Raw genomic sequence first — 17,059 nt, 5'->3', positions numbered from 1 at the left:
TGTTACATGTCAATTATATCTCTATAAAACCGGAGGGGAAAAAAGAGTCACAGTGTAAAATTTATTGCTAAAAACAATATATTGAGAAAGTTTAAATTTTTGCTGCATACATGCAAATTATGGTTGACTACTCTAATTTCAATGAGCAATAATCATGCCTCGGATAAACCTCATTGGCAATGATACTGCCTCTGTGCAAAGCTAATTACTCTTAAGTTCAAAAGACAACTTAAATTCAAAGAAAAAATTAAGGGAGAAAATTATCTTCTGGTTAGAAAAAACAATTGCCTAAAAGTTTTCAAACTTTCTGGCTCTCTTTATTTCTGATCAAAAAAGTAACAAGATATGGAGAACCCAAGTACATACACTACTAAGTATGGGAAAGGAAATCTGAGATTTCCTTTATAATGAGAAAGTTGGGGCACTTGCGTGGCTCAGTCGGCTAAGCGTCTGACTCTTCGGCTCAGGTTATGATCTCAGGGTCATGAGATAGAGCCCCACATCAGGCTCTGTGCTGGGCGTGGAGCCTGCTTAAGATTCTCTTTTCCTTCTCCTTCTGACCTAACTCCCTCTCTCTCTCTCCCTAATTAAAAAAAAGAAAAGATAACAGAAGTTTGTCAATTGGGTTTTGCCTTTCAAAGAAAGCCCAAAGGTGTTAAGAGAATAAAACAATAACCAACCCAGATACTGCCCCTCCTCCCAGCAACAAAACCCTGAGTGGTAGTCTAGATCACTGGAATTCTTCTTTGTGTAACAGGACTGTGAGGTTCAGGTCCATACCTGGCTCTTGTTCAAAGGATGGGTGTGGAAAACAGGATAAAAAGAAATTGTCTTAAATTGCAACAGTATAGATTATCTCTGAGAACGATTTTAAACAGTGACAGCTATTAAACTCTGGGATAGAGGCCCGAGAAACACTGTGTCCTGTTCTTCTCCAGATGTAGGGACAACCAGAATGAGTGCTCTTTAATCCAAGACACTGTAACGCATAGGAACCAATGAAAAATTGTACATGGAGGACATTTTTCACCACCTAGTATATTATTCATTCCAAATATCTTTGTTTCTCTTAACTTTTAAAAATCCTGACAGAGACCATTGTCAGGCAGTGAGTTTCGTCTTTTGTGGGATATGAGAGCAACAGATACTTGTTGAAGGAGAGTATTAACTGAAATTTTGGATTAACTCTCTGGCAGAAGTTTGAGTTTTGCAAATTTTGTGTTAGCGGGAAGCACAGTTAAGTGTCACTCTACCCTTTAGAATGTGAATGGATATTCTGCTTGGTTGATCGGCTACATGGGTGGTTGGCTGTTTTTAACGTGTGATTGTATTTACTGCTCTAGAAATGAAGAAAAAACACAACTTCACACAATGAGCATGGATTTGGTTTAATTAGAGCTCTGTTTCTTATCAGAGGCAGAGAATTCATATTTTCTTCAGATCCTTGAGGTAATAATGGTAAATAATACTTATGGAAAGCTTACTATGTACAGGGAACTGTAGAGTATTAACTTCACACAAAACTTGTAACAAGGCTGGTATAATCCTTATAATAGTACAATTACTGGAGCAGACACTGACATATTCCATCCATATACATTGGACCATTAGAAGAACTGAAACCAAGACAATTTTCCTCTTCATTTTGCAGAGGAGGAAAGCAAAGGGCAGAAAGGTTAGATTGGCCCAAGATCACCCAACCAGTATGTAACAGACCTGGTGTCCAAACCCATCACTGCACCATGGACACCACCTCCCCAGTACATGGTCGTGATTTTATGTTTTACCCTCTAAAACACAAATACTCATAGAAATTCCATACATTTCATTGGATGTCTGTGCCTATGCGATTGCAGGACATGAAAGATAGAGCTAGCAACTTCCAGAGGAAATGGGCTCTCCTGCAGTTGATTTGAACGCACATAAGGAGCCAACATTAAAAAATGAGAAGCATGGAGCAGAGTTTCCTCTCACAGGCTGCTCTTGGAAATCCTGTTTCTGTGCAGAATCACAAACTCCAGATATATATTTCCATCCTCCTGACAGGTTATTAGCTTACAGCTGAAACAGAAGACATGATCTTGGCTCAGGGGAAATGGGAATTAGCATGCCTGCCTAAAAGCCAGTCAACAGAGACAGAGTAAAAATTACACATGGCCACTTTCTAAATGGGAGCTGAAATGGAAAAGTTTGACAGAATTTGCTCTTCAATATAAATTTGGGATAATGAAACCAGCTATTGGTGGCCTAAAAAAAATATAAAACACTTACCAAAACTCTAACTCTGTGTGCACGTCTGGAATTATGACCAATAACCCACGCAGCACAAGTGAGCTAGATCTATCCCCTGGTTGACATTTAAAACTTGTGGATCATTGACACTCTGTCTGAAACACAGAAAAACTCCTTAGTCCTCGAGATGATCACTGGTTAAGTGGCCATCTTGGGCAGATAATATTTTTATGATCAAATAAGAACAATAAATAAATATTAGCAAGTTGGGTTTCATCTCTTGGTAGGTTCAAGTGCATTTATTTGTACTCAACTATACAATTAACTGCACCGCAATGCACACAAAAAAGTGTGCCTAATTTGAGGAGCTCTTTAACAAAGCACTGTAAAAGGAAATCCACAACGTTCTAACTCATAGAGTGAACTCCAAGTCATTGCTCAATAGCGCGATGGCCCACGTAAGGCAATCCAGGGTCTGAAAAATTTGTCAGGGTTCTCTGAGGGTTTCCACAGAAAACAACGATTATTAGAATTTTGGATCAGAGCTGCCCTTCTTGACAATCTCTGCCCTCAGACTTCAAGCTTAGCCAACACTACGGGAGGCTTCATAGTAGACCCAAGATTGGCTTTCCGTCAGCCTTCAATAAATTACATAGACTCCCAAGGAATTGGTTGCAAAACAGCCCAGAGTTTGAGGCCAAGGAAAACTTTTCAGAACTATTTGCTCAGTTTCTGCTCCCCTTATCAGAGTTGTACAGCAAGAGGCAAGGAGGGTACATACAAGGTTTAGACATGGATTCATTCATACACAAGTCAAAAGCTCAGAACTCAGATGTTCTCTGAATTGGCCCAAGGGCCCCGGCATCCATGCCCACAGCAGGTGGTCTCATGATGCTCAGAAAATCAAACAGGGATTTTCTGCTCCAGAGGGTATTTGGAAGTCCTCCCTACCCCTGCTGTGTCAAGGAACTCTGTTTTCACATCCTGGCTCTTACAAAACAATCTGGAGTTCTTTGACACAGGATATGGTTATGGGAGCGGAGGCCCCTTCTGTTATCCCAGCCCTGTTACATGATCTTGATTACAGAATGACAGATATTATAGGGTAGATGATTAAAATATTTGACCGGAGCGAGGGCCCTCCCTGAAATCACATTACAAGGGTCAAGCCAGCTTCGCCCTTTAACTCTAGATTGAAGACCAGATTGAAGACCAAAGTCTTCCACTCCCACTGGGGACCTGGCTTTTAGGGCAATGAGACCACCTATGTTGAATCTGGCTCTTTGTCTCCAATTTCTAGGACCAGTGCCTGCCATTTTTAATAACGCTTTGGTGAATGAAGGCTTTGGAGAGTTAGGTGATTGTAAGGAGCCTATCCTGTACTAGCCATTCGTTCAGTTCATTTGCACTGAACAACCACTCATTGAGATCGTATAATAGGCCAGGCCACACGAGGGTGCAAAAGTGATTGGGACAGTCCTGCCCCAGAGGACCCTGCAGTCTAGGGGGAAGCCTCACAGTCAAGTGGTTTTGATATAGGGTGAAGATGGAAATATGGCCACCAAATGCAGATTCCGAATCCTGCTGGACGCCTTTAAGAAGGCATTTAGGCATTCTGTGACATTCTAGGAAAGTTACCAAAGGGAGGGGTTTTTGGATGAGGGGCAAAGCTCAAACAACAGGATAGATAAAAAATGTTCATTCACTTTGACTGCATAATCTCTCCTCTGGAACTCATCCCGGAGAAATTTGTCCAAAAAAAAAAAAAGGGCCTAAATGTACAAAGATGTTTTTCAATGTATTACGATAATAGGGAACAACTGTAAACCATTTAAATGTCCATCACTAGAGGGAAAGGTAGTAAATTACAGCACAACCATAACGTTAGATGGAAAAAGTTGAACACAAATTTGAATGAGGTACTGTGATTGGAACCATATATACATGAACAAAGATCAGAAAGGAGCTAAAAATAATTGTATGTATATGTAAGGAATCTGAAAGTTACAAGTTTCTTTCACATATTTTTTATTGGATACAACAATAAATAAGTATGATACTATGACAATGAAGGCACATTTTTTTTTATGCATGAGGAATGGAAATTCAGGAGAGTAAGTGGCTTGTCCAAGGTCAAAGTAGAAAATGCAAACCCAAGAAAGACATCTAATCTCAAATTCTTTCTTTTCATTGTACCACTCTGCTTCTGGAAAATGAAAATAGCTCTTGGCTAGTGCAGATGAAATTTCCCTAGTTTTTAATCCTCAATATGTTTCTTTAAATATTTTAAAATGCTTTCACTGTAAATCTTAATTTTAAAAATATAGCTCGAGTAAGATAGAGAGGTTTTACAAAGCAAACAAAAATAACCTTTGCTGTGAACCAAGTGTTATTTTGTTTGTTTTGTTGGTGTGTGTGTTTATCTAAAGCGGAAAATCAAGAAAATGTGAATCCCAGTCTGTTTGCAATGCAAATTCATTTTGATCCCCGTTATAGAAAGCCATTTTGGACATCCCTTGTCGCTTTTTGTGTCCTGGGTTTACTGACAGTGAAAGTTAAAGCGTTGTTTTAATTTATTAATCAATACAAATGGGTAAGGTATTGCCGTACCATTCGACCTTTGAACGCAATTGCTTCCAGATGGTCTTCTTCCCACAAGCCAAGGAGATAAACATTTAATCTGAATGTCCAGCACTGAGCTATTCTGGATGAAAGGTATTGCTAAAATGTAGGCATCATAACTCCAGAATAGGACCATGCTCAGGATAGTATTTGATCCAACCCCAGCATTCTCTGAGAGTTCTCTCCTGATTTCTTTTCTCTCCACTATACATATTAAGAAATACAATAGCAATGTATGTTTGCAAAATGCCATGTCTACTTCCTCCAAGACAGATAAACAACTGAAAGCCCCCTCTGCTCCCCATTATCAGCAATAACACTTTGAAATCTCCATTACTCTAGACTTCACCTCTCTCCCCCCTTTCATGGTGGATTAGACTATGACAGCATCCCCAACCAGATGGGACACTTCGGCCATGAGCCTTGCTGGCCATTTTTGATAATTCTGCTACTTGCTACCATGTCATCAAGGAGGATGCCTCTTTTACCTTCCTCCTGTTCTTGTTTTTTCCCACTGCTATAGAAATTTTGATAATTCCTGCTCGTTACTAAACCTGCCCTTTTGCTTGCCAAAGGACGGAAAACAAGCCTGAGGTTACCTACACTAGAAAGAGCACACAGAAAAATCCTCAGGAAAGATCCATTATACTTCTTGAATTAATTATTTCTTTGGAATAAGAAACTTCACTTTTTTAATGAAGAGCAAATGAATAGCTAGAAACTTACATAACATTTGCCTTGCTAGAAATGTGTTTAATCACATGATTACATTAATTTCAGGGAAGAATGAAGAAAGTCAATTTCGAACATCAGAAGACAGGTCTGAGGCAGATACTTGAAATAGTATCAGATTTGGAAGGGATCTTTAAAATCAAATGAGTTCAACCTCCCTTCTAATATAAAATCCCTTCTGTAAAATCAATGGAGCCGACTGGCTTCTCTGGGTTTCTGAGCTTCCTTTTCAAGGATGCCCATTTATCCCTTTGCAGAGCAGCATTAATAAAGTTGCTCTTATATTATATTGCATCAAATTTTCTCTCTCTCAAACTTCTACCAGCAAGCGCCCTCTGATTAAATACAGAATGAACCCGCTGCTTTTCTGTTTGATGGCTTAGATTAAGATTTGGTTCCCAAGGAACCCTAGTGCTCTAAGAGATGTTACCAGGTGCACCTGAGTTGGGGGTTCTTTGTTCAAACAAGTTTGGGGAAGACTGCATTCTATAGTCCACAATTGGAGAATCACCGCAAGCAGTTCAAGACCGTGAAAAGTTTTAAAGGAAAACTATATTTCATCCCTCTTCAAACTGATTTTGTCTATAGAACCCCTCTGTCTCACTTGGGAACACCACTGACATTTCTCATGATCAGCGTTCTGAGAAACACTTTGTGGCAAACGCCACGCTGAGTCGTTTCTAGCCTCCACCTCTCAGGGTTCGTCAACAGCTCTGCACAGGAAAAATTTCCAGACACGTCCCCATCCCTGTTCATCCTGAGGTCAGGAGTGCCTGCAGGGTGAGCACGGGAGAGCAAGAGTGAGAAGAAGAGCTCTGAATTGAAGTTAGAAGAGAAATGGCTACACGTTGGGTCTGCTTCTCATCTGTCAAGAGACATGACATCTGCGTGGGTTCAAAAGAAAAACTCAGCCTCCCAAAATTCAGCCAAGGCTTCCCCGTCTCGGCTCATCCTGGGTCCCTATGGCTGTCCTGGATGCCCCTATTCAGTCCCTGCTCCTGCCATGAGCAATAGAAGAAGGAGGAGGAGTGATGCACGTATAACTGAGCTCTTCCCACCCGACCTGCGGGGTGGTATTGCAGGCTGTCTCTTACTGCTCATGGAAAGCTCAGGGGTCTTTAAGGACCTCCGCCCCCAAAGGGGAGACAGAGAGAGAGAGAAATGGCCTGCCTGCAACCACTGTCATCTCCCAGATTGTCCCCGCTACCAACTGGGACTGTGCCGAGCTCCTCAGTCCCGCCCCTTCCAGCTTTCTCCCTTCAGAAGAGCTCTGCCAGCCTGGGACTTTTGCTCTTTGAAATTCAGATCACTATGTGCTCTTTTGTCTTTCTGCCTTTGTACAGTGCTTTTCTCCCACTATTCATTTTCCTGTGAATGTCCCAATTTATTTTACTTCTTTTAATTATCTCATCTACATGTGTACCTTTTTTTTCCCCCCTAAGTGGGAGAGTGGGAATCTTGAGGATCGGAGGTGGGGGGCTGTAGGCCCACTCCATAATCGGCTTCAATCTCCCCGGAAACTTAACTAAACGTGAACAGAAACAGAGTTCCTGCTATGCAAATGCAGTTTCAAGACAATTCTTCTAGACCACCTCCGAAAAGATTATGATGCCTAAAACCTCCCTATACAAACATTTTGGAGCCCATTAATGTTATTAAATATCTCGTCGAATCATCAAATCATTATTTTATTGTTGGGGATTTGTCCTCTGACTTGCTGTGTCAAAAGTTAGGAGAATTGCAGCAAGTTCTTCCACTACTATAGCTTCTTTAAAAAAAATCAAACCATTTGTTTATATGTTTTGATGTTGTCATTTGATACATAAATACTCATGAATTATAAAAATCAATTAAAATTATCTTCGTGGCTTTAACATTTTCCTACCTTGATTTTCGCTTTTTTATTTTTGCTCATAATTTTTATATTACCTTTGCCCGACTTTTTACTTTTAACCATTTAAACTCCATTCTAAGAGCCTGAACTTTTACTGAGGTATTTTAATTCATTTGTTTATAATACATGGACACAAGTCAGGGACTTCCTTCTGTCATCTTGCTCTGTACTTTCTGTACTTTATACTTCGTTGCCAATTCTGTCTACTGCTCTAGGGTCTCAGTTTTATTGCCTTTATTTTCTTCAGTGATTTAGCACAAATGAATCCCAGTCTGAATTCTATTTGTGGTTCATTCATTCAACACATGTTTATTTAGTACTTAGCAGATGCAGGCACTAGACAACCTGCTTTAAACTCCAAAAAACATTATAATCAGAGTGCAATGTTTCATGCAAGGCTAAGAATAATTTTGTTAACAAACTAGCATTTTAAAAGGTTGGTGTTTGCTCATTTAATCAACAGCCTGTTGTTGTTAATTTCCATTCTTAAGATAGTGTGTACTAAGTTAAAACTTGTCACTTGTCTCTCATCCTCATTCTGAACCTCAATACAGATGTTTTGAAGTCTTTCCACAGATGTAACTGAAATGTTAAGATCTCAGGGATAAGCTTGGACATCTCCAGTCCTTTGACTAACTTCCTAAGATCCAAAGAATTCTTTACATATGATCACAACTGCCTTTTTGAACCGGAAAGCCCTTCATTTACCTAATACAATACAGTCACTTAAAATCACCCCTGACCTTTCATGATTGAGAATTTAGGAAATTATACCCTACCTGTAATTTTATCAAGACAAACAATGGCTCAGATAAGAGAATACACATAGGAGAACTCAGAATTAATCATATGTAAATGTAATAGTAATGAACCCAGATTTAGATTACAGCTTCTCTCCATATGCTTTCTGTAAAAGCAAGCTTGAGTTTCTTTCATTCATGTTTATTGCATGATGATAATGATCTTATCCCATTTTATATGCCAGGACCTGGCAAACTCAGACACTATAAAACATCTGGTTGGTTACTCTAAGTTTTAAAAAAGGATTTTAGAGAGAAAAAACTTTTGTTAAGTAAACTTTAAAAAAACTTACTCCAGAATATTCGATCCCAAACTTTGCTGAACTGCTTATTTTTTTTTTTTAAGATTTATTTATTTATCTGAGAGAGAGAGAGAGAGAAACTGTGCCTGCACAAGCCAGGGCAAGGGCAGAGAGGGAGGGAGAGAAGCAGACTCCCTACTGAGCTCACAGCCCCATGCGGGGCTCGATCTCGTGAACCTGAGATCATGACCTGAGCCAAAATTAAGAGTCAGACGCTTAACCGACTGAGCTACCCAGGTGCCCCTTGAACTGCTTATTTTAAGTGCTCAACCAAATTCAGAGTACACTCAAAATATAGTTACTCAATTTTAAAATAAAGTAACCAAACTGACAGACTACAGGTTGGCTCAACATTCGTTTAAAATTCTCTCTCATCTTTCTTCTTTACAAATTGCTGGTAGCCATGTCTTCATCTAATATCTGTGTATGCGGTAAACATCTTGTATCAGCCAGGTCCAGTGAAGAAAGCAGGATCAACTCTAGGTATTTCAAACACAAGGAATTTAATATAGAGAATCAGTTCCCCAGGAGACGGAAGAGCAAGAAGCTGAACAGAGGAGGCGAGACCACCCAGAGATGTGCAGCGTCAGGAAACAGCCAGAACCTCCAGAGCTTTAGGGACAAGAGAAGCTCAGATGCTGATGCCATCTGAGGGGACCAGCCCCACACCTCTGGGTAAGAGAGGAAGCGGCAGCAGACAGGGACCAGGGGGGCGATGCTCTCTGAGACACAAGGCAGTGCGAGGGTAGGGCAGAGAGGATCTAAATGCAAAAGAAAATGACCATAACACACCTGACATCACAGGTCACACTCTGCACCCCATCACAGACACTGGCGCCCCCATCTGAGCACACGCATGCGCGCACACTCACACACGCATCACCTCACATTGTTCATTCATCTACCTTTCCGCAGCCTTGGCTTCCAGAGCAGCAGCTTGCCATGGCCAAAGTGTGGGTCCCAAGTTCATATCACTTCTTTCAGACCCTTGAGGATCATCATAACACCTTCCACTCTTATAACACTGTACTGTTTCCTAGCACATTCAAAACCATCCGTGCATTTTTATTTTAGTGCTCACAACCACCACACGAGGGAATCCGTGTATGAGTGTTCGCATTTTCCAAATGAGGAAGTGCAGAAAGATGAAGGCACCCCACGAATGCATCACGGAGTCAGGTCCAAAACCTGGGACTCTTCAAGCACCAAGACCAGACGCTTTATGTCCTGCCTACTGGTGAATGCCTGAAGGTCACAGGTGTGCAAAGTAATCTCTCTAGGCTTTAAGTCACCACATCTGGCCATAAACTAATAAACAGGCGATACTAAATTAATCACAGGCTCTCAATCAACTTTATGGCTTCATGTTACCCATTAAAAAAAAAATTCATCCCAGCAATAATGTGTATAGCACATGACAGCTTACAAAGTGCCTCCCTCTCCCCCCATTTGATCTAATAATATTCCTGAAATACATCATAATAACTACCATGTATCCAACTTGCCCGCATTGTGAGTGACTAAGGTCAAGGTCAGCGGAGCTCCCTTCTTATTCCTCATAGATAATAGGAAACTCGTGGCCTGCTGCATGAGTTCAAAGGAGTCCATTTTCCTCCTTTGTGCCCAAGATCACAAGTGGAGGACCCTTCAGAGGTGACCTATTTCTGTTTGCTGGACCACAAAATCTCGGACACCAAAGTAGCTCTGGCTCTGCGTTTGGAAGAGCACTCTTCAGAGCTTTGCCACTGAGAGTCACACAGGTCCCGAGGGCTTGGTGTCCCTGCGTCATGGCCGGTCTGTGTCTGCCCCCCCCACCCCAGTCCTGCGGAAACAGCCAATTCCTATTAAATAGCTAGGATTCTTCTGGGGTGCATTTGCATAAAGAGCTTGATGGCAACTTGATTTGGCCGGCAAGCAGTGACAGCTTGGAACACTGGAATCAAGGCCCTTTCCACGCATTTGGCAACTGTCTCTGAGTGGGACTACAGATCAAAGGCGGCCAGGCCATTCAGGAGGGAGCATCGCGGCCTCACTGGAATCTGACTGCCACCATCTTCCAGCAGAGCCGGTGCGCAGCAGAATGGACAGGATTTCTCAACAATGACAGGCGCTCCCAGAATTCTCGCACAAGGGAAAAGGGCCGTCTCCAAAGAGGCTAAAGCCCGCCCTAGAAGTGACACTGAAAATTCTTTCTACCGCGAAAATGTTCTGTCTTGGCTCAGAGAGTATGCATTACGGGTGACGACCTTTCTGGACTGGGAACATTTAAATGGTAATTTAGAGAAGCAATAGAGACCAGTTCCCATGAAATGCTTCTAAGCCAAGCTAAGTGTGGGAGAGGATGATGTGCAGAAGAGCTAGGGGGATGCTCCCCCAGGCCCAGCCTCACCCCATCAAGTGCACCCTCTTCCCCCTCAGTTTCAACCTGCCCAGCTGCCCCTGCAGCAACACCCCCTCTGGCCACGGCCAGGTCTCCCCAATGAGCATCTGTACTCCCACGAGCTCTTCCTGACCAGGACCCGCTTCTCCATCTAGACCCCCTGGCCGGTCCTGGAAAGAGAGAAAAGGGAGCAAAACCAGGTCTTGGAGCTAATCATGAAGCCTATTTGTGTTTTGTTGTTTTGCTTATAAAATGTCCAGCGATGGGCACTCCGCATATTTACTGAAAATTACCAGCAGCCACAGAGCTTTAAAACTTAAAAAGCAGGGGCGCCTGGGTGGCATAGCGGTTAAGTGTCTGCCTTCGGCTCAGGGCGTGATCCTGGCATTATGGGATCGAGCCCCACATCAGGCTCCTCTGATATGAGCCTGCTTCTTCCTCTCCCACTCCCCCTGCTTGTGTTCCCTCTCTCTCTGGCTGTCTCTGTTTCTGTCGAATAAATAAATAAAATCTTTAAAAAATAAAAAATAAAAAATAAAACTTAAAAAGCAAAAAAACCCCTCAAAACACAAAGCAAAACTGAAAACATAGTACTTCTGTTCACCTGCTCCCTCAGACAACTGAATGCGCACACCACAGTCTATATCTCTCCTTAATTCAAAAATAATGATCGTAAGCTATGAAATTGAGATTGATTGTGTTATAGTAAATCAAACTGATTTCATAAAGCTTTTTAAATCTGACTTTTCGGTCAAAATCCCAAAGCACAAGTTTATTCTACGCATACACCGGGGTGGAGGCACCCGTGAAACAGGCCACCTGATCCTTACCACATTCTCTTTTTTCAATGGGCCCTCACGCTCCCAGAAGCCTGGTTCCTCACACAGTATTGGTTTCCCCCCTGAACTTTGTCTCCCAACACCTCCTTCCTCCCTTGTACGCTGACACCCCAGCAGAGAGGCTCTGGGGCCACAGGGGTGGTTCAGGGGGGCGCCAGAGGGAGAGTGTTGGGGGAACAGGGGAGGACCTGCCCCCTCCCACCACAGCCTCAGGCTCCAACCTACTCCCAGCTCACCCCAGATGAGTGAGGTGCCACCGAAGGCCCCGCCCTTCACAGAGCAGGTGACTTCAGAGCAGTGAGTCACCTGGAGGCAAGGCGAGAACACAGAAGCTTGCAGCCGTGACCCAGGGGCGGAGTGTTCTTCTTTCCCGAATACAAAGCATCCTTTCTCCAATCTTCCTTTCGGTCTAGGACAAGCTATCAGTGACAGGGTCTGATTTCCAAAGAGCTTCTCTCTCACACCCTCAGTGCTGCAGGATGTGAACTAAAAGGTCTGCAAGCTAAAAATAATAGCACTTGTCGGTCAAGCTGAGCACAGGGGCAGAGTCGGGCACAGAGCACAGGATGCCTGAGCCGGAGTCCAAGCAGATGGGAGGCGACAGAGACCCCCCCCAAGCGGGGGCAAATCCTCAGGGGACTCCTTCCTCTCCCCTCGGTTCACAGAGGTAAATAAAAAAGCATTCCAGTTCTTTCGCCCAGTGAAATGGGGCACTTGGGCTGGGCAGGCAGATCCGACCTCTGTGGTTCAAACTAGTTTGAGGTGTTTTTGATCAAACCCAGAAAACAAAACATGGGATCCTGCAAGCAGGGGAAGTACAAGAAAACTGTAATAGAGGTACGTGAGGGAGAGAAGGACAAAGTGGACAGAAAGGCCCTCAGGGACCCCAGGAACAGCTCTGGCTCTTGTCAGGACAGAAACAGAGCAAAAAGGAGAGATCAAAGGCAGGAACATTAAGTTGCCGGCTCCCTGGTGGTATCAGACGGGGCTGTGGCCACCGTATGTCTCAAGTGACTTGTGAACCAGGCAGGTAACAGATCCTTCCAGAGGTTTCCACAACACAGACATAAAATTAAAGTAACCCAAGAAGCCAGCAACAGGGAAGAGACATGGTCCAACTGAGGCAGAGCTAGGAGGCTTTTCTTGGTTTCCTCCAAGGTCTGGTGCATGCCACCAAGTCAAGGAAGATGTGGGCAACCACACAGGAGAAAAGCCTTTCCTGACAGCCAGGAAAAGGAAAAAGGCCTCAAGTAAAGAGGCTGAGGTAAACAGTCTTCGAAGATAGGTGTTGACCAAGAATTGAGCAGCATTTATATGCTTTCTGGCCTCTTCCTGCCTGTTTCGGTATAACTTGTACTCTTTTGCAGCATTAATTTCTCTTCCTAATACAACTTCGTGGTCAAAGATATCGATCATCTAGTTTGGATATTGTCATGAATGATGGAAATGAGATGAGCATCTCAGGGGTCCATGAAATGGATCACCCAGGGTAGTTGATCCAACGTTTTCACAAGTGGAGACAGCACGAGCATTTCACTCCCCCTCCCCCGGGCTCTCTTGTTTTCTGACTCGTTATTGCTTTCCTAAGGTCCCTTGGGTTTGGCAGGGGTCTGGGGGAGAGAGAACAGTGCTTCTCAGCACGATTCATCTGAAAGTTTGTGATTCATATGAAAGCTAAAAGCACCACCCACTTTCAACCAAGGGACCTCCAAACAGAATTCTGTCACGATTTCTCACCTTTTTTTGGCCAAGAAAAGAGCACCGCATGGGATCTTCTGCTAACCCTGCTTTAATAAAGCTGTACCTCCTTCATCCAGCTTTGCTGCAGACAGAATAAGGACACCCAGCACACCCGTATCCATAAGGGGGTGGTTGTCTTATCGGGATGAAGAACTTAGCAAGAGAATGATGTCCTCATTGGATCTGAGCTTGCCTGGTCTTCACACCTCGCACTGGTATTTGATCCTGGCTTTCCAGCCAACCTGCTAAACCCCACGAGGACAGAAAGAATCTGTCAACATTCAGAGCTGAGGAGGAAACGGCATTTTTGAGATAAAATTCCCTTTGTGGCAGATGTTTACTTAGCCTTATCAAGTGTCTTGCCCCAACAGTGTTGCAAGGCAGATTTCATAAAATAACAAAATCACACATAATCATGAAAGCTAGAAACACCTCCTTTCAGATTTCCTGCTTAGAAGGCCCCAAGATAACGCCCTAAAGGTGGACACATTTTTGGACACACATGTAAAGTTTCTCTGCGTGCCTTAATTTTCTTATAACCTACTTTTCATAAACCAGGCACAAATAATTGGATCTGCATGTTAAGGGGAAATTGTTGGGGCCATAAAATGTATCCAGACCAAATGAGAAGAAAGAGAATAAATGTACCCTGTGTCTTAGTTTGGGTTTCCCAGAAGCAGACTTGGATCCTGAAAGGAGGAGTCAAGTGCACATAGTTGGGTCTGTGGGGAAAGGTGGGGAGAGGAAGGGGCCCAGGTAGGGGAAAAGGGAAGTAAGACAAGGAAGGGGAGAAAACGACTAAAGGCCGAGTTCTCAAGCCTGCTACCACTGTAGGTGACTGAAACTTAACCCTGCACAGACACTGGGAGCCTATGCAAACACGTGCCTCAGGATCCTACGGAGGGCCAAGGGAGCTGGGGTGTTTACACACCACTTCTCATCAGGCGCTCATACAGGAATCCCAACAGAGTCATCTCTAACTCCTTGCAACTCAAAGCATTTTACTTAATACTTAATTTTCTCTTCTTATTTTAGTTTTTTTGCATGTGTGATGGCAGGGCGTCACTGGCTAACCAGTAATCAGGTAGGCAGAGCATTTGTGGAAGGAATTCCTCAGATCCTACATCTCCCCATTAACATGGATAATTTCTTTCAGATCTGACAGCAGTTCCAATCACTCTGGATGTAGACAACATTCAATGCCCACATCTGCATCGGCCAATACTATGATCTGAATGTTTGTGTCTGCTCCAAATTCATATGCTGAAATCTCAATGCCCAAAGTGATGGTATTAGGAAGTGGGGCCTTTGGGGGGTGCTTCAGTCATGAGGCTGGAACCTTCATGAATGGAATTAGTGCTCTCATAAAAGAGACCCCAGTGAGCTCCTTGGCCCCTTTCACCATGTGAAGACACAGTAAGAAGTCTACACTCTGGAAAAGGGCCCTCAGCTGACCATGCTGGCACCCCGATCTCAGACTTCCAGCCTCCAGAACTGTGAGAAATAAATTTCTTTTGTTCATAAGCCACCCAGTGTATGGTATTTTGTTATAGCAGCCTGAATGGACTAAGGCAGCCAGTCATTTTAAAATCTTAGCAACAGGGGCGCCTGGGTGGCTCAGTCATTAAGCGTCTGCCTTCGGCTCAGGACGTGATCCCAGGGTCCTGGGATCCAGCCCCGCATTGGGCTCCCCGCTCTGCGGGGAGCCTGCTTCTTCCTCTCCCACTCCCCCTGCTTGTGTTCCCTCTCTTGCTGGCTGTCTCTCTGTCAAATAAATAAATAAAATCTTTAAAAAATAATAATAAAAAAATAAAAATAAAAATAAAATCTTAGCAACAATACTGACTTCTTTTGCAATAGTCTCTAGGTCCCAGAAAACACAATTTCTATTCTGAAAGAGGATGGGATTAATCCAATTAAGTTTAATCCAACAAAAATGTATCTACATATTTATGTGTTCTCTGCCTAAAATACTATTTAAAGCACAATAAAGAGAAAGTAGAAAAAAGCACAGTCCCTGTCTTAACAAATTTATAATCAAGAGTTGAGGCAGAAGTGTACAGAAATGCTATGAAACAAGGCAGGTTAAAACTACGTAAAAGCATAAATAGAAGCTCCACACCACCAAGGCGGAAGTAATAAATTCCAACTAGGTGGAAATGAAGGAAATATTCTGGAAAAATGAATGTGAGTCATGTGTAAGCCAAGTCAGTTCCTGAGCCTAATGGTGACCTCTCCGCCTGTGGTCAAGGCCATGGCTTCCGCTGCCCACATTCCTGTGGCCTAGAGGATTCCTCCAGGTTGTAGGCCATGCTCTGGATGCCCCCAGTGGTTGTCAAGTGAGCCCAGTTCCAATCCTAAAGCTCTTACCTGAATTCCCTTGAAGGCCTTTATCCAACTGGATACCCACCTGTCAGACTTTGGATTCAGGGTCTGGCTTAACACTACCTCCTGAAACAAGCTCCTTAGTTCCTCTCCCTGAGGGCTGTCAGCACATCCCATACTTCCCAGAGCTCAGACCGGGTCCCTAGGTCTTCAGATTTTAATTTAGTCCCTGGTTTTCCATCGATGGCCCAGGTTTTGCATGTGGGGAATAAGTGGATACTAGACAGTCCTAGGTCTTGAATGACCAGTAAATAAAGGCAAATACAAGGACCAGAAGCCAGACAGACTTCACAGGGAACATAAGACAGTCCAGAGATCTGTCTCTCCATTACAGGATGAGGTCCCAGCACGTAAGATGCTGGCCTTTCCTTATCCGGGCCTTTGGCTACGTTTCCAGCATCATCCCTTACCACTGGTTTATTTCTGTATACCACCCTGAGTTCCGCAACAAATGCTCCAGAAACATCACGCTTATCAGTCTCCTCATGTGTCTTGATAATTTATGCCTCACACCCTTTTACTGATTGCTGTCCACTGCCTGGCATGTCCTTCCCAATCTCCTTCCTGTCCACCAGAAAAATGCCTGCTCTCCAAACCTTCTATTCAACCTTTAAAACACTCTCCAAATACATCCTCCTCTCTGAAGGCTTCTCTCCCCAGCATCTTCCAATCTTAAGCAAAGTTGGTTCCTCACTTTTTTGTGTCATCAATGTGCCTTGTAACTATGATTTCCATAATTATTGGTTTAGTCATCTGTACCTCCTCTCAGGCTTTGAGATTCATTAAGGCAGAGAACGTGTCTTACCATTTCCTTGTGGACCTCCCCTCCGTGCTACACACAGTACCTGGCACAGAGCAGTGCAGACACCAGCCTAACCAGGAAAAAAAGATGTTGGAAAGAGAAAGGAAATGAGTTTGTCCACGTGGGATGGGGCCAACATCTGGAATACACATATATTCGGGTCACTAGGTAGAAAATAGGCGAGAGAGAGGAAAAAGTAACCAATCGGAGAACTTTTCATTTATCTTCGTTTGGGCCCGCTGCCAGAGTCAACAAAAAAGAACCTGGAAGCTCCTGGATTTATCTCAACTGGTGGTGTGAGTGGGCTCCAGTGAAATAATGCATGGCCTTT

At 43.4% G+C, this 17,059-nt stretch overlaps 1 protein-coding gene and 1 non-coding gene across 2 annotated transcripts in view; both read right to left on the bottom strand.

The window, feature by feature from the left end:
* The window catches only part of PGM5 (phosphoglucomutase 5), a 188,368-nt gene that overhangs the window by 105,612 nt on the left and 65,697 nt on the right, over positions 1-17,059 (bottom strand). The window lies entirely within an intron of this gene.
* Positions 56-203, bottom strand: LOC117797031. Its single transcript, XR_004621844.1, has one exon. It is a non-coding gene; the product is annotated as a U4 spliceosomal RNA (small nuclear RNA).

The sequence above is a fragment of the Ailuropoda melanoleuca genome, chromosome 17 (genome assembly GCF_002007445.2).
Source record: "Ailuropoda melanoleuca isolate Jingjing chromosome 17, ASM200744v2, whole genome shotgun sequence".
Lineage (NCBI taxonomy): Eukaryota > Metazoa > Chordata > Mammalia > Carnivora > Ursidae > Ailuropoda > Ailuropoda melanoleuca.
Note: the sequence above shows the minus strand (reverse complement) of the source record. Positions and strands in the feature narration are given on the sequence as shown.